Raw genomic sequence first — 23,083 nt, 5'->3', positions numbered from 1 at the left:
AGGCTGCTTTGCCTGAAACAATGCATTCTTTGCTAATAATTTTCTTTTCCTATCCTCTTTCCACCTTTAAAAACTTTTCATTTTCTACAGCTCATTGGAGCACCTTTCTATTTGCTAGATGTGATGCTGCCTGATTCATGAATCGTTGAATAAAATCAATTTGATCTTTAAATTTACTCAGTTAAATGTTTGCTATTTATCATAGAAAAGAAAACAAACCTTAAGTGTACAGCTCGATAAATATTTACAGAATTCACCTTTCAGGAGTAGGGTTGTGGGAGGTTCCCTCAGGCCACATCCCAGGAAGGGTCCCTCCTCTGAGTCCAGAAGCACCACAGGGGCTTAAAGGCATCTTAAAAGTTTAGCAGTAAAGATCACTAACATTTCCATTTTTCCCTCTATTGCCTTCTTTTTTTTTAAAATAAACTTTATTTTGGAATAATTTTATCTTTTTTATTTATTTTTTTAAAGATTTTATTCATTTATTTGACAGAGAGAGAGCACAAGTAGGCAAAGCAGCAGGCAGAGGGAGAGGAGAAGCGGGCTCCACGCTGAGCAGGGAGCCCAATGCAGGGCTCCATCCCAGGACCCTGGGATCAGGACCTAAGGCAGACGCTTAACTGACTGAGCCACCTAGGTGCCCCTGGAATAATTTTAAATCTGCAGAAAAGTTAGTATACTTTTTTTAAAGATTTTTATTTATTTATTGACAGAGAGAGAGAATGGTAGAGAGAGAGCACGAAAGGTAAGGTTAGAGGGAGAAGCCGACTCCCCGCTAAGCAGGGAGCCTGATGCGGGACTCGATCCCAGGACTCCAGGATCATGACCTGAGCCGAAGGCAGTTGCTTAACCAACTGAGCCACCCAGGCACCCAGAAAAGTTAGTATACTTTTCATTCAGTTTCCAATAATGTTTACATCTTACATACTCATGGTGCAATTATCAAAACTAAAAATTACAAGTACTTACTATTAATCAAAATCAAAAGTTTATTTGGAATTTACCAATCTTTTCACTAACATCCTTTTTTTCTGTTCCAGTATTTCACCCCGTTGATGCCCCATTGCCTCTGACAGTTTCTTAGTCTTTCCTTGTTTTTCATGACCTTTATAGTTTTGAGGAGTACTCGTGAGGTAGTTTGTGGAATATCCATCAATTAGGATCTGTCTGATGTTTTTCTCATGGTTAGATTGGGATTATAATTTTTTTGGGAGGAAGACCACAGGAAAAGTAACCTTTTCATTACATCATGTCAAGGGTAAATTATTATCAACATGACTTACCATGGCTGATGTCAATCTTGAGCACACCGTTGAGTAGTGTTTGTCAGGTTTCTCCACTGTAAAGTTATTTTTCCCCTTCTCACACTCTTTGGAAGTAATTATGCAGATTCAGGGGTGTGTGGGTGGAGATTAATACCCCCTCTGGATTGGGTATGATTTATTAGAATTCCTCTATAAAAAAGACTTCTCTCTTCTCCCCATTAATTTAACCATTTACTTGCAAAAGAATGGACTCTACTATATTTGTTTTATACTCCAAGTTATAATCTAATACTACATAATTTATTTTGGTGCTCAAATTGTTCCAGATTTGGCCATGGGGAGCTCTTTCAGGTTGATTCCTGTGTCCTTCGACAGGCCTCCATGATTTTATTTTTTGAGCATTTTTTACTTCTGGAGCTGCACCAAGCTCCAGACTCCGGTTGTACTTTACCTGCCACAGCTCTAGAACCACTCATTTCTCTAAGCAGCCCTGGCTTCTTTTATTGGAGGATGGTATTTGGACAAAGACCAGAGTGCAAACGATTCCTTTTCAGTTGAAAATTTAAACCTCCTCTTAAGTATAGTTGAGGGTGCCTCAGGACCCTGCCCTCCCTCGTACGACGACCTCCGCTGCAGCCCCGGCAACTATTTCAGGCATGCCCCGCGCGGCCGAGCGCATGCGCGCCGGGGCGATGTGACGTTGGACATCGGCCCGGACGCCGGCGTGAGGCAGTCGGAGCCGAGGAACCCCAGCGGCGTCCTTGCTCTCCAGTTCCTTGCTTCGGTGCTCCGCGGCGGCGGTTCGAGAGTTCGCAGGTAAATGTGTCCGGGCGACGCCAGGCCCCCTTCTGCTCCCCATCCCCCAGAGTTGGTTTCTCTGGAGCCTCTCCTAGAGCCGCCTAGCCCCGCACCCCTCCGAGAAGATCTCTCTCGACCCGCGTCCCGCCCCTCTCCGGCGTCGGTCCCGGTAGAGCCTCGGTTAGAGTCGCCCAGCTCCGCGCGCCCTCCCCTTCCCGGGTGTAGGTCCCTGCAGAACTTCCCGTACTGCCGCTCGGCCCCGAACCTCTCCGAGAGGACCCCCCCCCCATTCCAGCCCGCGGCCCGCCCCTCCCCGGCTTAGATCCCAGCCACCTCTAGCGCGGCCCACTCGGCGCCCATCTGAGGCGACCCCCCTCCCCCGGCCCTCCTCCTTTCTTCCCTTCCCGGTGTTGGCTCCACGAGAGCCTCCGCTAGAGCCCTCGAGCTCCGCGCGCCCTCCTCTTCCCCGGTGTTGGACCCTCCAGAGCCTTCCCTAGAGCCGCCCACCCCGCGCCGCTCGGAGCGGACCCCCTCGGCTTCGGCCAGGCTAGAGAGGCCCAGCTCCAAGCCGCTCTGGAGGCACTGTCCTCGGCCCGCGCCGCCTCCCCTCCCTGGTGCCGGGCCCTCCAGAGCAGCCTAGCCCCGCACCCCTCCGAGAGGACCCCCTCCTCCGGGTCAGCGTCCCTCCCGTCCCAGGGTCCTGTGGAGCCTCCTCTAGCGCCACCCACTCGGCGCCCCTCTGAGGCCATCCCCGACCCACGCCTCTTCTCCCCTCTCTGGTGTCGGCCTCTCCAGAGCCTCCCTTAGAGCCGCCCAGCCCCACCCGAGCTCTCCTTCTGCTGCCCCCTTCCCGCAGGTGCTCCCTGCGAGCCCGCCACCTTTCCGCCCGCACGGGTCTCCCAGTGCCTGGTCTCTGCCCTTGCCCGCACCGAGATCGTGCTCTCCTTAGGAATCCGGAGCGGCATTGAGGCTGTGGACTCGCGGGTGCGCCCGGCCCCCCGCTTCGTTTCATTTACTCCTGGCTTTGTGGTGGTTAAGACTTTCGGTTGTACATTATCTTTTTTCACGTTTGATCCTTTCACTCAGCCAGATCAGGAACTCCGGACCCCACGGTTTTTATTTTGTGTCGCATAGAGTTTTTTGTTTTTATCTCAAATGTAGAGTAATTTACAAAGACGAGGCTTCATAAAAATGAACGAATAGTAAGTTCCTGTTTTTCAGGGTGGGTGGAGGGAATGAGGTGTGATGGTCATACTGTCAAGAAATCTAGAGGAACGTGGTTAATTCCCAACGCCATTGACTCCTGGCCCCTGAGAATCTTTTTTTTTTTTGAGTGCCTCTTCGGACTGGGACAGGGTGGAACCACTCACTGCCTGAGGCAGGAGTGTTTAAATTGAAAGGGAGGAAAGTTCCTGGGTCTCGTGGTCTTTGAGGAAACCATTGCGAGTGCAGGAAGTGAGTTGTCTGAAGTCACAAGGGGAATTAGGGCCTAAGCGGGGACTGTCCGCTGACATACGGCCGTCATTATTTGTCGAACAAATCAGTGACCAAAATATATGTGATTGTGCAACCGGGCTGTCTTAAGGGCCAGCTTGTACAAGGGAATGAGAATGCCTGGGGTTTGCTTTTTGCGTTAGTGATTTCTATACTTGACTCCTCCTGTCCCTCCCCAGCATACTGATCTCTGAGGGCAGGAATCCAAAATGTTGCAGGATGGTCTTGGCAGACAATATAGTGTTCGGTAAATGTTTACTAAAGGAGGCTGCGGAAAGGAACTCAGAACCTGACAGGTTCTTCACTAGCATATTTTTAATTGCGTTGGCACATTCTGTAGGCAATATTCCTAGTAATCTCAAGGACTGAATTTATGAAATATGTACACATTTTCTGTGTGTGTGTACATCATTCTATAGAATGAACAGATACCACTCTTGGTGTGGTAGTCATATTATTCCTCTGGAAGATAGAGGGTTTTTCTGATTCCCTCTAGAAACTTTGCTATGCTTCCAAACTTGTCACCCTACATTAGTATTTGGTTTCTTTCTCCTTAACTCTGCCTTTTTTCTTTCTTACTAGATGTCTGAAGAAATTAAAAATTATTAATGTATGTAACTATGAAAAACTGCAGAGAGTAAAATAAACTATTAGGCATGTTACAAAAAGTGGTTTAGTTATGATTTATTGATTGTATGTTTGCTTCTGAATTTGATCATGGGGACAGAGAGTTGAACTTTCTTGCCTGTCCAGTGTGTGCCCTTTGATGAGTGCTTGTATTAGGCTTGTTATCAAGAAATGGTTGCTACCTGGCAATGGCCAGTGCTACATATGAATTGACCTCTAAATGATGATGGGTCACCCAGTTCTTGTCCCCTGTATTTAGAGACACTTGGGAATTCTTGCTGCCTTTACAGTATCATTCTTTTTTTTTTAAGATTTTATTTAAAGATTTATTTATTTGAGAGAGAGAGAGAGAGAGAGAGAGAGTGTGTGTGTGTGTGTGTGTGTGTGTGTGTGTGTGTATGTATGGTGAGGAAGGGCAGAGGAAGATAATCTTCAAGCAGACTGAGCTAAGTGCACAGCCCAAGGCAGGACTCAGTCTCACACCCCGTTAGATCATGACCTGAGCTGAAACCAAGAGTTGGTCGCTTAACTGACTGAGCCATCTAGGCACCCCTAAAGGTTTTACTTTTAAGTAATCTCTACACCCAACGTGGGGCACAAACTCGCAATCCCGAGATCAAGAGTGTCATGCTCTACCGACGAAGCCAGCCAGGTGCCCCTAAATTATCATTTTTGAAGAACAGAGTTTTCCTCCCTTTAATAAGGTAGTAACTTTTACAGTTAAAAGTACAGAGAGGGCTAGCCAGAGGAACGAGGGTATTGTGAATGAGTCAGTTGTAGACAACCCTGAATTGCCGTTCTATAGCTGTTCTCTGTTTTGGAGTACCTCCTATGGGGCTCTTTGGGCATATTGTCTCAGTTAATTCTCACACTAACCTTATGAGATAACTAGTAATGTCCTGTCGTATAGGTAAGAAAGTGAGGCTTGGGAGGTTTGGTATTGTGCTCAAATTCGTACCAGGTAGTAAAAGGTAGTAAAAGGAATCTGTTGCCAGATTCCAAAGGCAATATTCTTTCCACCTGTTAAATTGATCTCTTTTGGATTCAGTGTTATGTTTTGTTTTTAAACATTTATTTTATTTTAGAGAGAGAGTGAGCATGCACTCATGAAGGCAGGGAGGGCCGGAGGGAAAGGGAGAGAGAATGTCAAGCTGACTGCATGCTGAGTGCAAAGCCCCACATGGGCTCAATCTCATGACCCTGATGCGATCAGGACTTGAGCTGAAACCGAGTTGGGATGCTTAACCAACTGAGCCACCCAGGCACCCCGGATTTAGTATTTTTAAAATTTCAGTTCACATTTAAAATAATTTGAATTGCTGAATATGATTTATATTTGAAAAACTTCCTATAGGTTTACTGGCATGTGAGTAATGTGGGTATTTTTTTTTTAAGATTTTATTTATTCATTTGAGAGAGAGGGAATGAGAGAGAGCATGAGAGGGAAGAGGGTCAGGGAGAGAAGCAGACTCCCTGCTGAGCAGGGAGCCCCATGTGGGACTCGCTCCCGGGACTCCAGGATCATGACCTGAGCCAAAGGCAGTCGCTTAACCAACTGAGCCACCCAGGCGCCCCAGTAATGTGGGTATTTTACAACTAGTTAGTTTGCTGGTGTTTTATTCTCTAGAGACCAACAGCAGGACTTTTATCTGATGAGTTTTAGTTTATGCAATAGATCTTGCTCCAGGATATAAATAGTGAAATGTTGAAATAAATTGTGAAGTGATGTGGAATTCAGCAAGGAAAGCAAATATTCCTTAAGAGATGGATTTGGTTATGTACTGGGAGGTCTTTTGTTTGTTTTTTGCTTTTAGTTCTAGTGTATATGTGTTCAAATTTTGACCTTCAAGGGCATCTTAATTTATTAAATCTTCTAAGCCATTTGAGAAGCATCCTAATGTGCTTCTGTCTTCTGGAATGTTTTGGGCAAATTTTGTCAGGTGGCTAGTGAGGAAGTAATAGTGATAACAGTAATAATTGCTGTGTGAGCAGCTCCCATTTCTTGAGTTTTAGTAAATGTAAAGCACTATGCCAAACACATGTTATTTCATCCAATTTTCCAAATATCTGTCAAGTAGGTGTTGGCATTCTCATTGTATAGATCAAGAAACTAAGGCTTGGAAAAGTTAAGTAACTTGCCCAAGGTTATTTATTTACTTATTTATTTCTCAACCCCCGCCCCTCTTGCCCAAGTTTATTTATAAGTCGGTGAGTCAGGATTTGAACATGGGTTATCTGCTTTTGTCTCTGCTGTTGGTGTCTTTTGTCTTTGTGATTTATGCCTTGTTTTCCCCTTAACTCATTTAAGTTCCATTTCAGTAGGGAACAGAGTTAATTGTTTGTGCTCCTTATAATCCATCATTAATGTTGAAAAAAGCAAAGCAGTCACCAGCATGGGTGATCTTGACGTTATCGGTATATCTTTTGTCTTGGATCCTCATTTTAATATTAATGTTGTGTGTTCTGTGAAAATAATTCTCCTGTGAATTTCAGTGTTTAGTGATAAGAAATACGGATTTTACATATCTATGTAGTATTTCTGTTTAACACAGAGGGAAAAATGAAAAGATGGGATGTTTAAAGTCTGCCTTTTTTTTGTTTGTTTTCCCCCCTCTCAGCACTTTTTCCAGGTAATCTCAAGGCAGGGCAGGCTAGCAGGATCTGGGATCAGAAATTGGGCTAGGCTGATGAGTAGGGTACCTCTTTTAGGCAGTGGCATGTGAGTGCTCTGTAAGGCTGAGGGTAAGTAGGCTGAGTGATAGATAATGTCCCTTCCTCTGCTTTGTGGTCAGGATTCAGGAGCCTGGCAGGGTACAGACTCTAGATAGAAAGATGTACCTGCGGTCCAGTTCAGATGAGGTGGGTCATTTAAGGAGCAGTTGATGGCAGCTGCTTATTTAAGGACTTGTTGCCCTCGGTGTATCTTATTTATGGGACCTTGGTGTATCTTATGTAGAGGGTCTGTATTGTGTTACATGTTGCTTATGGGTTGGGAGCCAGAGGCAAGGGTTCTCTTGCTTTAGAGGCTGAGACTAAGGCTGATGAGGCAATAAGCTTCATGTGGTGGTCATGATACCAAAGTGTTGCCTGACAGAAGAGGCTGTTAGCACAAAGCACAAAGGACACACATCTCTTTGTGGGGATAAAGAACTTATTTTCCTGCATTCAGATGAGGGCCCACCTTGCAGTCTCTGCTAAGATGGCAAAATGCCCTGGCTTTAGTCCCCCAAGAAGATGTGCTGTGAATGATATTGCCCAGTTAGAGTGAAGATCTCACAAGGGGCTTTAGGAGGCTTTTATTATCATGGGGCTTTAATCTTTTCTTGGTTTCTTTTGACTTTTCTGGAGACTGGCTTGTAAGTGCCTGCTCAGCAAGTGCAAGTAACCAAACTCAATGTATTTCTGAGGGTGTGAGTCCAAGGTTTGTTTCCTGAATATTCTTCCCAGCAGCCTATACTGGTTCCAAGCCTATACCTCTAGTCTTCTCTACTGTGTAAGTTTTGTACACTTGATTCTTTAACTTAGAAGTCCAGACTTTTTGTTAAAAAGGAAATTGTAGCATCTTCGTAAACACAACAGATATCTCCTACTATTACCATAATAACGATTTGAATTATCTAGTGAGGAGAAGGCATACAAATCAAGGTGTTCCAACATTTTTTAAATCCCCCCACCCCCACCCCCAGTTGTGTGAAATCCGAACTCGTATTGGAAATTGTGTGTTTTCTCTAACACATTCCATACCAGCGTATTTGGTTTTACTCATCATTTTATACTTAGGATGCCTTTCATTCTCAGTTGGCTCTAATGAACTGTAATTATTGTTTTCAATTCGGCCATTCTCAGATGCCCTTCCTTCAGCTGGTTGGCTTCTTTATCCTTTCTAAAGGCATTCCTGAAAGCATCTTTGCTATTTGATAGTAGGCACATCTTGACGCTTCCTGTCCCTAAATTGTAACCAGCTCGTTTTCAAGGAGCATTGACTCCTTTTAGAGAAGACCAGTATCAGAGATAAAAATCTGGACACAGGGGTACATGTGAGATTGTTCCACATAATGACTAAGGATAGGATGATACCAGATAAGAAGCTACTCGAGTCCACAGAAGAAATTACTCCTTTTCAAGAAGTCATGAGTTTCCAGGTGCCTGGGTGGATTAGATGGTTAAGCATCTGACTCTTGATCTCAGCTCAGGTCTCGATCTCAGGATCATGAGTTCAAACCCCATGTTGTGCTCTGAGACACTGGGCATGGAGTCTACTTAAAAACAAAAACAAAAAAATCCACATGATTTTCTGCTGCTAATTCCAGTTTGTTTCTTTTGACCTTGTAATAATCTAATTTATTTTTTCTCTAATGGTTTTGAATTATTTTATATAGGCACACCAAAGATGATGATGTCCCCTTGATGTAGAAGCTTTTCTGTTGTTTTTTTTTTTTAACTTTTTAAATCTAAATTCAATTAAGTTAGCATGTAGTGTATTCGTTTCAGGGGTAGAATTTAGTGACTCATCAGATTCACATAATAGCCAGTGCTCCTCACATCAAGTGCCCTCCTTAATGCCCATCACCCAGTTACCCTATCCTCCTACCCACCTCCCCTCCAGCATCCCTCAGTTTGTTTCCTAGAGTTCCATGTCTCTTATGCTTTGGCTCCCTCTCTGTTTTTCTTTTCTTTTACCTCCCCTTGTCCTATGTTCATCTGTTTTGTTTCTTAAATTTCACATATGAGTGAAATCATATGGTATTTGTCTTTCTCTGACTTATTTTGCTTAGCGTGATACCCAGTGACGTTCCATGGATGTTGTTGCAAATGGCAAGATTTCATTCTTTTTGATGGCTGAGTAATATTCCATTGTAGATATCTACACACACACACACACACACACACACACACACACACACACACACACTACATCTTCTTTATCCATTCAACTGTCAGCTCTTTCCTCAGTTTGGCTGAAGTGGACATTGCTGCTGTAAACATTGGGGTGCATGTACCCTTTTGAATCACTGTTTGTATCCTTTGGATAAATACCTAGTAGTGCAATTGCTGAGTTGTAGGATAGCTCTGTTTTTAACTTTTTGAGGAACCTCCATACTGTTTTCCAGAGTTGGCTACATCAGCTTGAATTCCCACCAACAGTGTAAGAGGGTTCCCCTTTCTCCACATCCTCACCAACATCTATTGTTTCCTGACTTGTTCATTTTAGCCATTCTGACTGGTGTGAGGTGGTATCTCATTGTGGTTTTGATTTGTATTTCCCTGATGCCAGGTGATTTTGAGCATTTTTTCATGTGTCTGTTAGCCATTTGTGTGTGTTATCTTTGGAGAAGTGTCTGTTCATGTCTTCTGCCCATTTCTTGACTGGATTTGTTGTTTTTTGGGTGTTGAGTTAGATAAGTTCATAGATTTTGGATACTAGCCCTTTATCTGATAGGTCATTTGCAAATACCTTCTCTCAGGGTATGGGTTGCCTTTTAGTTTTGTTGATTGTTTCCTTTGCTGTGCAAAAGCTTTTTATCCTGATGAAGTCCCAATACTTTTTTTTTTAAAGATTTTGTTTATTTATTTAGAAAGAGAGCAAGCCTGAGCTCTCATGCACCAGCATGAGCAGGGAGGGGCAGAGGGAGAGGGAGAAAGAATCTGAAGACTCTGCCCTAAGTGTGGAGCCGACATGGGGCTCAATCCCTGAACCTCTAGATCATGACCTCAGCTGAAACCAAGGGTCAGACGCTTAACTGACTGAGCCACCCAGATGCCCCACAATAGTTTATTTTTGCTTTGGATTCCCTGGCCTTTGGCGACCTGTCTAGCAAGAAGTTGCTGCAGCCGAGGTCAAAGAGGTTGCTGCCTGTGTTCTCCTCTCGGATTTTGATGGATTACTGTCTCACATTTAGGTCTTTCATCCATTTTGAGTCTATTTTTATGTGTGGTGTAAGGAAATGGTCCAGTTTCATTCTTCTGCATGTGGCTATCCAATTTTCCCAACACCATTTGTTGAAGAGACTGTCTTTTTTCCATTGGACATTCTTTAATGCTTTGTCAAAGACTAGTTGACTGTAGAGTTTAGGGACCATTTCTGGGTTTTCTGTTCTGTTCCATTGAGCTATGTGTTCGTTTTTGTGCCAGTACCATACTGTTTTGATGATTACAGCTTTGTAATACAGCTTGAAGTTCAGAGTTGTGATGCCTCCAGCTTTGGTTTTCTTTTTCAGGATTGCTTTAGGTATTTGGGGTCTTTTATGGTTCCATATAAATTTTAGGATTGTTTGTTCCAACTCTGTGAAAGATGCTGATGGTATTTTGATAGGGATTGCTTTGGGCTGTATAGACATTTTAACAATATTTGTTATATTTGTTCTTCCAATCCATGAGTGTGGAATGTTTTTCCATTTCTTTGTGTCTTCCTCAATTTCTTTCATAAGTGTTGAATAGTTTTCAGAGTACAGATCTTTTACCTCTTTGGTTAGTTTTATTCCTAGGTATCTTATGGTTTTTGGTGTAATTTAATGGGATTGATTCTTTTAATTTCTCTTTTTTCTGCTTCATTGTTAGTGTATAGAAGTGCAACTGACATCTCTGTGTTGATTTTATATCCTGACACTTTGCTGGATTTCTGTATCTGTTCTAGCAATTTTTGGGTTTCCTAGGTTATTATGTCATCTGCAAGGAGTGGAAGTTTGACTTCTTTGCTGATTTGGATGCCTTTTATTTCTTTGTGTTGTCTGATTTTTTTTTTTTAAAGATTTTATCTATTTATTTGACAGAGAGAGACACAGTGAGAGAGGGAACACAAGCAGTGGGGAGCAGGAGAGGGAGAAGCAGGCCTCCCGCCGAGCAGGGAGCCCGATGCAGGACCCGATCCCAGGACCCCGGGACCACGACCCGAGCCAAAGGCAGACGCCCAACGACTGAGCCACCCACGTGCCCTGTGTTGTCTGATTGTTGAGGCTAGGACTTCCAGTAGCGTATTGAACAACAGTGGTGAGAGTGGATATCCCTGTTCGTTCCTGACCTTAGGGGAAAACCTCTCAGTTCTTCCCTATTGAACGTGATACCCACAGTGGGTCTTTCATATATGGCTTTTATGATGGTGACGTGTGTGGTGGAGGGTTTTTATCAGGAAGGGATAGTATATTTTGTCAAATCCTTTTTTTCTGCATTAATTGAGAGGATCATATGGTTATTGTCCTTTCTTTTATTTATGTGGTGTATCACATTGATTCATTTTTGGATGTTGAACCATCCTTGCAGCCCAGGAATAAATCCATCCCACTTGGTCGTGGTGAATAATCATTTTAATGTACTCTTGGATCTTATTGGCTAGTATCTTGGTGAGAATTTTGGCATCCATATTCATCAGGGATATTGGTCTGTTAATTCTCCTTTTTTTTTTTAAAGATTTTATTTATTTATTTGAGAGAGAGAGAATGAGAGATAGAGAGCATGAGAGGGAAGAGGGTCAGAGGGAGAAGCAGACTCCCTGCTGAGCAGGGAGCCCGATGCGGCACTCGATCCCGGGACTCCAGGATCATGACCTGAGCTGAAGGCAGTCGCTTAACCAACTGAGCCACCCAGGTACCCAATTCTCCTTTTTAATGGGGTCTTTGTCTGGTTTTGGGATCAAGGTAATGCTGGCCTCATAAAATGAGTTTGGACGTTTTCCTTCCATTTCTATTTTCTGAAACAGCTTCAAAAGAATAGGTATTAATTTGTGTTTAAATGTTTGGTTGATTTCCCCTGGGAAGCCATTCAGCCTTGGACTCTTGTTTGTTGGGAGATTTTTGATTACTGATTCAATTTCTTTGCTGTTTATAGGTCTGTTCAGGTTTTCTATTTCTTCCTGCTTCAGTTTTGGTAATTTATATGTTTGTAGGAATGCATCCATTTCTTCCAGATTGCCTAATTTGTTGGCATTTAATTGCCCATAATATTCTCTTATAATTGTTTGTATTTCTTGTGGTGTTGGTTGAGATCTCTCCTCTTTCATTCATGATTTTATTAATTTGGGTTCTTTCTCTTTTCTTTTTGATGAGTCTGGCTAGGGGTTTATCGATCTTATTAATTCTTTCAAAGAACTGGTTTCGTTCTTTTTTTTATTTCTGTATCATTGATTTCTGCTCTCATCTTTATTATTTCCCTTCTCTTGCTGGATTTAGGCTTCATTTGCTGTTCTTTTTCCAGCTCCTTTAGGTGTAAGGTTAGGTGTAAGGTTATTTGAAACTTTCTTGTTTCTTGAAGAAGGCCTGTATTGCTATATACTTTCCTCTTAAGACTGCCTTTGCTGCGTCCCAAAGGTTTTGGACTGTCGTGTTTTTATTTTCATTTGCTTCCATATTTTTTAAAAATTCTTCTTTAATTTCCTGTTTGGCCCATTCATTCTTTAGTAGGTTGTTCTTTAACCTCCCTGTATTTTTTTTTCTTCTTTTTGCATTTTTTCTCAAATGGCCTGGTATTGATTCCCAAACTGTTCTGTTTCCTCATGTTGACATACCTTGAACCTCAGGTACCTGAAAAGTAAAACCCAGCCTCCCAGCAAGTAAATACCAAAGAGAATATAGGTACAGTATCTGGCACCTCAGATGTTGATGCATACAATTTGTAGATAATAGGAAATCTCTAGGTCCTTAAGGTTTTAGCTCGAACTCTCTTTTTAACTCTTATCTTCATGGGTGGTAGTGTTACTAATTTTATAGGTATGTAAAGTTGTTGGACTTGTTCTTAGAAGACCTTTGAGTAAATGTAACTGCTCTTATCAGTGTTAACAGTGGTCTGACATTTTTGACTATTATGAATGACAGCAAATAGAGACAAGTTGATATCAAGAATCATAAAAGATGGGGCACCTGGGTGGCTCAGTCATTAAGTGTCTGCCTTCAGCTCAGGTCACTGTCCCAGGGTCCTGGGATCGAGCCCCACATCGGACTCCCTGCTCCGCGGGAACCCTGCTTCTCCTTCGCCCACTCACTCCCCCTGCTTGTGTTCCCACTCTTGCTGTGTCTCTCTCTGTCAAATAAATAAATAAAATCTTAAAAAAAAAGAATCATAGAAGATTATAAAAAATTACCACAGAAGTTCAGGAAACTCCTTTCTATTGCTCCACACTTTTACATAACCAGCAACTGATCAAGTACCAGCTAAGTTGTATGATAGCATTTCAGCCAGGTTTTATTGTATTATATTGTGACTTGATAGCTCCCAAATACCTGCTAATAATTTTTTGGCCTATACCGAGATATTTTCTTTTCCACATGAAATACAGATTGAGAATTCACATTATGATGATGGTAGGACACTTTAGTATAATTATTCAGCTTTTGGCATAAATGAATACTTTTATGTTCTGGGGGGTAATAACACTACTATAAAGATGTAATGCTGTCTACAATATTGCATCACCCGTCTTTTTATTTTTAATTTTTTTGTTAATATGGAAATAACTTCCAATTATTTTGTACATTTTTGGTAATAGGAGTTAAACAGATTCAGAGTAGAAGCAACAATCTTAACAGTCTATATTTCTTTTTTTTTTATTGACATAATGTATTATTTGTTTTAGGGGTACAGGTCTGTGATTCATCAGTCTTACACAATTCATAGCACATACCCTCCCCAATGGCCATCACCCAGCCACCCCGTCCTTCCCACCCCCCCCCTCCACTCCAGCAACTCTCAGTTTGTTTCCTGAGGTGAAGAGTCTCTTATGGTCTGTCTCCTCCTCAGTTTCGTCTTGTTTCATTTTTCCCTCCCTTCCCCTATGATCCTCTGTCTTGTTTCTCAGATTCCTTGCATCAGTGAAATCATATGATAATTGTCTTTCTCTGATTGACTTATTTTGCTTAGCATAATACCCTCTAGTTGCATCCATGTCGTTCTGAATATATCTGTGTTCTGAATATATCTGGAAGTCCATCTGGTCCAATGTGTCATTTAAAGCCTTTACCTCCTTGTTGGTTTTGGGCTTAAATGATCTGTCCATTTCAGTGAGGGGGAGGTGTTAAAGTCCCCTACTGTTATTGTATTACTGTCGATATGTTTCTTTGATTTTGTTACTAAGTGGCTTATAAAGTTGGCTGTTTCCATGTTAGGGGCCTAGGTATTTAAAATTGTTAGATCTTCTTGTTGGATAGACCCTTTAAGTATGATGTAGTGTCCTTCCTCATCTCTTATTATACTCTTTGGTTTAAAATCTAATTTAATCTCAGGATTGCCACCCCAGCTTTCTTTTGATGTCCATTAGCATAGTAAATGGTTTTTCACCCCCTCACTTTAAATCTGGAGGTGTCTTTGGGTCTAAAATGAGTCTCTTGCAGACAGCATATCAATGGGTCTTGTTTTTTTTATCCCAATCTGATACCCTTTGTGTTTTGATTAGGGCATTTAGCCTATTTACAGTCAGGCTAACTATTGAAAGATACGAATTTAGTGCCACGGTATTGCCTGTAAGGTGACTGTTATTGTTTATTGTTGCTGTTCCTTTCAGGTCTATGTTACTTTTTTTGTTTGTTTGATTTTATTTTTTTATGTTTGTTATGTTAGTCACCATACAATACATCATTAGATTTTGATGTAGTGATCCACGGTTCATTGTATTCGTATAATACCCAGTGCTCCATGCAGTATGTGTCCTCCTTAATACTCATCTTCGGGCTAACCCATCCCCCCACCCCCCTCCCCTCTAACACCCTCAGTTTGTTTTTCAGAGTCCATAGTCTCTCATGGTTCATTTCTCCCTCCGATTTCCGCCCCTTCCATTTTTCCCTTCCTTCTCAGAATGTCCTCCATGCTATTCCTTATGTTCCACAAATAAGTGAAACCGTATGATAATTGACGTTCTCTGCTTGATTTATTTCACTTAGCATAATCTCCTCCAGTCCCATCCATGCTGATGCAAAAGTTGGGTATTCATCCTTTCTGATGGCTGAGTAATATTCCATTGTATATATGGACCACATGTTCTTTATCCATTCATCTGTTGAAGGGCATCTTGGCTCTTTCCACAGTTTGGCTATTGGAGACATTGCTGCTATGAACATTGGGGTGCATATGGCCCTTCTTTTCACTACATCTGTGTCTTTGGGGTAAATACCGAGTACCGTAACTGCTGGGTCATAGGGTAGCTCTATTTTTAATTTTTTGAGGCACCTCCACACTGTTTTCCAAAGTGGCTGTACCAACTTGCATTCCCACCAACAGTGTAAGAGGCTTCCCCTTTCTGCACAACCTCCAACATTTGTTGTTTCTTGCCTTGTCAATTTTTGTCGTTCTAACTGGTGTAAGGTGGTATCTCATTGTAGTTCTGATTTGAATTTCCCCAGTGGCTAATGATGATGAACATTTTTTCATGTCTGTTAGCCATTTGTATGTCTTCTTCAAAGGGTTTGTTCATATCTTCTACCCATTTTTTGACTTGATTATTTGTTTTTTGGGTGTTGAGTTTGAGAAGTTCTTTATAGATCTTGGATACCAGCCCTTTATCTGTAGTGTCATTTGCAAATATCTTCTCCCATTCTGTGGGTTGCCTCTTTGTTTTGTTGACTCTTTCCTTTGCTGTGCAGAAGCTTTTTATCTTGATGAAGTCCCAAAAGTTCATTTTTGCTTTTGTTTCACTAGCCTTTGGAGATGTATCTTGAAAGACGTTGCTGTGGGTGATGTCAAAGAGCTTACTGCCTATGTTCTCCTCTAGGATTTTGATGGATTACTGTCTCACATTGAGGTCTTTTTCATCCATTTTGAGTTTATTTTTGTGTATGGTGTTAGAGAATGGTCAAGTTTCATTCTTCTGCCTGTGGCTGTCCAATTTTCCCAGCACCATTTATGAAGAGACTTTTCTCCATTGCATATCTTTTCCTGCTTTGTCGAAGCTTATTTGACCATAGAGTTGAGGGTCCATATCTGGGCTCTCTCTTCTGTTGCATTGGTCTATAGGTCTGTTTTTGTGCCAGTACCATGCTGTCTTGGTGATCACAGCTTTGTAGTAGAGCTTGAAATCGGGCAACGTGATGCCCCCAGCTTTGTTTTTCTTTTTCAACATTTCCTTGGAGATACGGGGTCATTTCTGATTCATACAAATTTGAGGATTGTTTGTTCCAGCACTTTGAAAAATGTCATTGGAATTTTGATCGGGATGGCATTGATGGTATAGATTGCTCTGGGTAGCATAGACATGTTTATTCTTCCAATCCATGAGCATGGTATGTTTTTCCATCTTTTTGTGTCTTCCTCAATTTCATTCGTGAGTGTTCTGTAGTTCCTAGAGTATAGATCCTTTGCCTGTTTGGTTAGGTTTATTCCGAGGTATCTTATAGTTTTTGGTGCTATAGTAAATGGAATCATTTCTCTAATTTCTTTTTCTACAATTGCATTGTTAATGTATAAGAAAACAACTGATTTCTGTGCATTGATTTTGTATCCTCCCATATTACTGAATTGCTGTATGAGTTCTAGTTTTGGGGTGGAGTCTTTTGGGTTTTCCACGTAAAGTGTCATGTCATCTGCCAAAAGAGAGAGTTTGACTTCTTCTTTACCAATCCGAATACCTTTGATTTCTTTTTGTTTACTGATTGCTGTTGCTAGGAGTTCTAGTACTATGTTGAACAATAGTGGTGAGAGTGGGCATCCTTGACGTGTTCCTGATCTTAAGGAAAAGGCTCTCAGCTTTTCCCCATCGAGGATGATACTCGCTGTGGGTTTTTCATAGTTGGATATTATAAACTTGAGGAATGTTCCCTTTATCCCTGTACTCTGAAGAGTCTTTAATCAGGAAAGGATGCTGTATTTTGTTAAATGCTTTTCTCTGCATCAATTGAGAGGACCATATGGTTCTTCTCCCTCCTCTTAATAATGTGATCTGTCACATTGATTGATTTGTGAATGTTGAACCACCCTTGCATCCTGGGGATAAATCCCACTTGGTCGTGGTGGATGATCCTTTTAATGTATTGTTGGATCCTATTAGCTAGGATTTTGTTGAGAATTTTGGAATCCATATTCGTCAGGGATATCGGTCTGAAATTCTCCCTTTTGATGGGGTCTTTGCCTGGTTTGGGGATTAAGGTAATGCTGGCTTCATAGAATTAGTCTGGAAGCTTTCCTTCTGTTTCTGTATTTTGAAACAGCTTCAGTAGAATAGGTATTATTTCTTCTTTGAATGTTTGGTCAAATTTCCCAGGGAATCCATCACGCCCTGGACTCTTGTTTTTTGGGAGGTTCTTGATCACGACTTCAATCTCGTTACTGGTTATTGGCCTATTCAGGTTGTCAGTGTCTTCCCCTTTTCAGTCTTGGCAGTTTATAGGTTTCCAGGAAGGCCTTCATTTCATCCAGATTGCTCAGGTTATTGGCATATATTTGTTGATAATAATTTCTAATAATTGTTTGTATTTCCTTGGTGTTAGTTATGATCTCTCCCCTTTCATTCATAATTTTATTAATTTGGGTCCTTTCTCTTTTCTTTTTTCTGTCTGGCCAGTGGTTTATCAATCTTATTAATTCTTTCCAAGAACCCACTTCTACTTTCGTTGATCTGATATACTGTGTTTCTGGTTTCTAATTCATTGATTTCTTCTCCAATATTCATTATTTCTCTTCTAATGTGTGGCTTAGGCATCATTTGTTGCCTTTTCTCTAGTTCTTTAAGGTGTAAAGTTAGTTGGTGAATTCGGGATTTTTCTGGTTTTTTTTTTGAGTGAGGTTTGGATGGCTATGTATTTCCCCTGTAGGACCCCCTTGGCAGTATCCCATAGGTTTTGGAGAGATATGTTTTCATTCACATTGGTTTCCATGAATTGTTTAAGTTCTTCTTTGATTTCCTGCTTGACCCAAACATTCCTTTTTTTTTTTTTTTTAAAGATTTTATTCATTTTTTTGTCAGAGAGAGCCCAAACAGGGGGAGCGGCAGGCAGAGCAGGTAGAGGGAGAAGCATGCTCTATGCCAAGCAAGGAGCCCGATGTGGGACTTGATCCCAGAATCCTGGGATCATGACCTGAGCCAAAGGCAGACGCTTAACTGACTGAGCCACCCAGGCGTCCCTGACCCAAACATTCTTGAGCAGAGTGGTCTTTTGCTTCCAAGTGTTTGAATTTCTTCCAAATTTTTTCTTGTGATTGACTTCCAGTTTTAAAGCATTATGGTCTGAGAATACGCAGGGAATAATCTGTCTTTTGATATTGGTTGAGACTTGATTTGTGACCCAGTATGATGTCTATTCTGGAGAAAGTTCTGTGTGCACTCGAGAAGAATGAGTATTCTGTTGTTTTAGGGTGGAATGTTCTGTATATATCTATGAAGTCCATCTGGTCCAGTGTGTCATTCAAAGCTCTTGTTTCTTTGTTGATTTTCTGCTTAGACCATCTGTCTGTTGCTGAAAGTGGAGTATTGAGGTCTCCTACAATTAACATATTGTTATCAATATGACTCTTTTTTTTTGGTGAACAGTTGGCTTATATAGATGGCTGCTCCCATGTTGGGGGCGTAGATATTTACAATTGTTAGATCTTCTTGTTGGATAGGCCCTTTAAGAATGATATAGTGTCCTTCTGTGTCTTTAACTACAGTTTTTACTTTAAAATCTAATTTGCCTGGTATAAGAATTGCTACCCCAGCTTTCTTCTGAGGTCTGTTGGAACAGAAGATGGATCTCCATCCCTTCACTTTTGGTCTGGATGTAACTTTAGGTTCAAAATGAGTCTCTTGTAGACAGCATATGGATGGGTCCTGTCTTTTTATCCAATCTGCAGCCCTGTGCCATTTTATGGGAACATATAGGCCATTCACATTGAGAGTGATTATTGAAAGATACGAATTTATGTCATTATGTTGCCTGTGAAGACCTTGTTTCTATAGATTGTCCCTATAAATTTCTTTTCTATATTCCTCTTGGGGTCTTTCTCATTTTATTGAACTCTCCCTTAATATTTCTTGCAGGCCCGGCTTAGTGGTCTCATATTCTTTCAGTTTCTGCCGGTCTTGGAAGCTCTGCATCTCTCCATCCATTCTAAAGGACAGCCTTGCCGGATAAAGTATTCTTGGTTGCATGTTCTTCTCGTTTAGTACCCTGAATATGTCTTGCCAGGCCTTTCTGGCGTGCCAGGTCTCTGTGGATAGGTCTGACGTTATTCTTATGTTCCTCCCTCTGTACGTAAGGAATCTCTTCCCCTTAACTGCCCTTAAGATGGTTTCCTTGGTTCTGAGATTTGCCAGTTTTACTATTACATGCCGGGATGTTGGCCTATTTTCCTTGATCTTGGGAGTTTCCTTTCTGCCTGTAGGACACGAATGTTTGTTGCATTCCACAGATTAGGGAAGTTCTCAGCTATTATATGCTCAAATATATCTTCTAGTCCTCTCTCTCCACCCCTTCAGGGATTCCAATAACTCTGACATTGGAATGTTTCATGGTGTCACTTATTTCTCTGATTCTATTTTCATGGCTTCTGTGTTGTTTTCCCCTGGCCTCCTCTTTTCCCTTTTCATTTATTGAATGGTCTTCCAGGTCATTAATTTGTTCTTCTCCTTCACTTACCCTAGCTGATTATCTAGATTGGATTGGATTTCATTGATAGCATTTTTAATTTCTGCTAATTCAGCTTTCCTTTCTGCCCTTAGACTCTGTGTTCCCCATTAATCGATTTCTCCATTCTAGCTATTGTCTTCATAACTGTTACCCTGAAGTCCGTTTCCGACATCTTGGTTATATCTGTATCCATTTGTAAATCTGTGGCAGAAGTCACAGTCTCTTGAGTCTTTCTTATTTTGGGGGTTCCTCCTCCTAGTCGTTCTGTTGATGGGTGGTTGAGGGAATGTTTAGAGTCCAAATTATTGACCAGAACGCATGCAAGATGCACCTGTAGTATAGGGACCTTAGGGTTGTTGGTCTCTTTTTTTCCCAGTCTGTCTTCTGGGGGAGAGGCCTGCACACTGTTACTCAGGCAACCCTGTTTGGGCATAGTTGCCCTGCCCCCTGTGGCCCGGGGTGGGCTCAGTGGAAACCGGTGTTTTGGGACTTTTGTTCTCTGGCGGCTTTCGCGTCTCTTCCAAGAGAGCAGAAGAGACTGTTTCCAACCCTCTCCCTCAGAGCAGAGAGATCTCAGTGTGTTCTTCACTGAGCTCTGCAGGCCACACTGTCTCTGTTTCTGTCCGTGCTGCTCTAAACTGCAGCGTCCTGGATTGTGCGCTTCTCAGCAGCGCTCCCAGTCCTCGCCTCCAGGTCAGGGCACGTCTCTGCCCTTTGTGATTTTAAAACCGCCAGCCACTCCCAGTTTGCAGGCTCAGTCTGCCGCTCCAGGTTTCCCTCTGGGGGGCTGCCCTAAAGTCCTTTCCCCATCGCTACTGGTCTGGGAGCCTGTGCCCAGTCCCCAATGCGGGAGGCTTTTGCTCACTGGCGGTGTAGGATCCCCATGGTCAGGCTCCCTCCCCCTTCCGTATATCTTCTGATATCTGTCCGTGGAATCACGGCTCCCTGCTTGGTACCTCAAAACCAACTGCCTGCGATACTCTGTTTTTAGAGGTCCAGATCTACTTACATCTCAGGCTGATTTCATGCATGTTCAGAGTGGTCTGGTAGATATCCAGCTCAGTTCCAGGGACCGGTTGGAATAGGGTCCCTTACTCCTTCGCTCTCTTTCCCCACTCCAGGTTTATGTTACTTTTAGACTCTTTATTTGCTTAGAGGACCCTTTTCAATATTTCTTGTGGGACTGGTTTGGTGTTCGCAAATTCTTTTAGTTTTTGTTTGTCCTGGAAGCTTTTTATCTCTCATTCTGTTCTCAGTGACAGCCTAGCTGGATATGGTATTCTTGGCTGCTTGTTTTTCTCATTTAGTGCTCTGTATATCATTCCAGTCCTTTTTAGGCCTGCCAGCTCTCTGTGGATAGGTCTGCTGCCAGTCTAATGTTTCTATTTTTGTACGTTACAGACTTCTTGTCCCGAGTTGCTTTAGAATTTTCTCTTTTGTCTCTGAGACTTGTAAGTTTTACTATTAGATGTCGGGGTGTTGATGTATTTTTATTGAGGTTGGGGTGTTCTCTGTGCCTCCTGGATTTTGATGCCTGTTTCCTTCCCCACCTTAGGGAAGTTCTCCAGTATAATTTGCTCCAGTATATTTCTGCCCCTCTCTCTCTTCTTCTTCTTCTTGGATTCCAGTTATTCTAATATTGTTTCATCTTATGGTATCACTTATCTGTTGATTTCTTCCCTGGTGATTCAGTAGTTGTTTCTTTTTTTCTCAGTTTCTTTATTCTCCATCATTTGGTCTTCTATATCCCTCATTCTCTCTTCTGCCTCGTTTATCCTAGCAGGTGGAGCCTCCATTTTTGATTGCACCTCATTAATAGCCTTTTTGATTTCGACTTGGTTAGATTTTAGTTCTTTTATTTCTCCAGAAAGGGATTCTCTAGTGTCTTCTATGCTTTTTTCAAGTGCAGCTAGTATCTTTATAATCATCATTCTGAACTCTAGTTCTGACATCTTATTAATGTCAGTGTTGGTTAGGTCCCTGGCAGTTGGTACTGCCTCTTATTCTTTTTTTTGAGGTGAGTTTTTCTGTCTTGTCATTTTGTCCAGAAAAGAATAGATAAGTGAGAGAACAAATTACTAAAAGTGTAACAATGAGCCCAGAAAAAACACTGAACAAATCAGAAGAGACCCAAAAACCTGGGGGGTGGCGGGGAAGAAAGGAAAAAAAAAAAGAATATGATCAGGCTGGTGACTAGAACAGAGCCACACACTAGATTTTGGGTGTATATTGGCCTGTTAGAAGAAACTTCCTCCCAAAAATTTAAAGAAAGAAAAACTTATGTATGTATACCAAAATGAGGGTAAATACGATGAAGGGAAAGAATATAATTGTAAAGATGAAAATTAAAAAAGATTTTAAAAACGGAATTGATAAGTTGGTTGAGAAAAGAAAAAAAAATAAAAAAAAAAAAAGAATGTGATCAGGCAGGACACTAGAACCAAGCCATACACTAGATTTAGGGTATATTTTGGTCTCTGGGAAGAAACTGTATCCCAAAACTTTGAAGAAAGAAAAACATATATATATAGTTAAATACAGTGAAGGGATAGAATATGTAAAAATGCAGATTAACGATTTATTTTAAATTTTTTATTGTTATGTTAATCGCCATACATTACATCATTAGTTTTTAAAGTAGAGTTCCAGAATTCATTGTTTGTGCATAATACCCAGTGCTCCACACAGAACGTGCCCTTTTTAATACCCATCACCAGGCTAACCCATCCCGCCACCCCCCTCCCCTCTAGAACCCTCAGTTTGTTTTTCAGAGTCCATCATCTCTCATGGTTGCTCTCCCCCTCCGATTTACCCCCCTTCATTCTTTCCCTCCTGCTGCTGCTTTTTTTTTCCTTAACATATATTGCATTATTTGTTTCAGAGGTACAGATCTGTGATTCAACAGTCTTGCACAATTCACAGCGCTGACCATAGCACATACCCTCCCCAATGTCTATCACCCAGCCACCCCCTCCCTCCCACCCCCCACCACTCCAGCAACCCTCAGTTTGTTTCCTGAGATTAAGAGTTCCTCCTATCAGTGAGGTCATATGATACATGTCTTTCTCTGATTGACTTATTTCAGTCAGCATAACACCCTCCAGTTCCATCCACATCATTGCAAATGGCAAGATCTCATGCCTTTTGATGGCTGCATAATATTTTATTGTGTATATATACCACCTCTTCTTTGTCCATTCATCTGTGGATGGACATCTTGGCTCTTTCCACAGTTTGGCTATTGTGGACACTGCTGCTATAAACATTGGGGTGCACGTACCCCTTCGGATCCCTACATTTGTATCTTTGGGGTAAATACCCAGTAGTGCAATTGATGGATCGTATGGTAGCTCTATTTTCAACTTTTTGAGGAACCTCCAT

The 23,083-nt window shown here is 41.8% G+C and overlaps 1 protein-coding gene across 4 annotated transcripts in view; it reads left to right on the top strand.

Annotated features, from left to right (window-relative positions):
• The first annotated feature begins 1,945 nt into the window (after positions 1–1,945).
• PLEKHB2 (pleckstrin homology domain containing B2) overlaps positions 1,946–23,083 on the top strand; it is a 71,145-nt gene continuing 50,007 nt past the window's right edge. For 3 of the 4 annotated variants that reach the window (XM_025858009.2, XM_025858002.2, XM_025857993.2), the window contains exon 1: positions 1,946–2,081. The gene's annotated coding sequence lies outside the window, so the exon portion shown is untranslated. The remainder of the gene's footprint in view (positions 2,082–23,083) is intronic. The other variant, XM_073889680.1, reaches the window with a different exon arrangement.

This window comes from Callorhinus ursinus, unplaced genomic scaffold (genome assembly GCF_003265705.2).
Source record: "Callorhinus ursinus isolate GAN/ISIS: 27379988/994484 unplaced genomic scaffold, GSC_fseal_2.0 scaffold114, whole genome shotgun sequence".
Classification (NCBI taxonomy): Eukaryota; Metazoa; Chordata; class Mammalia; order Carnivora; family Otariidae; genus Callorhinus; species Callorhinus ursinus.
The sequence above is the reverse complement of the archived record's forward strand: the minus strand, read 5'-3'. Positions and strand labels throughout refer to the sequence as shown.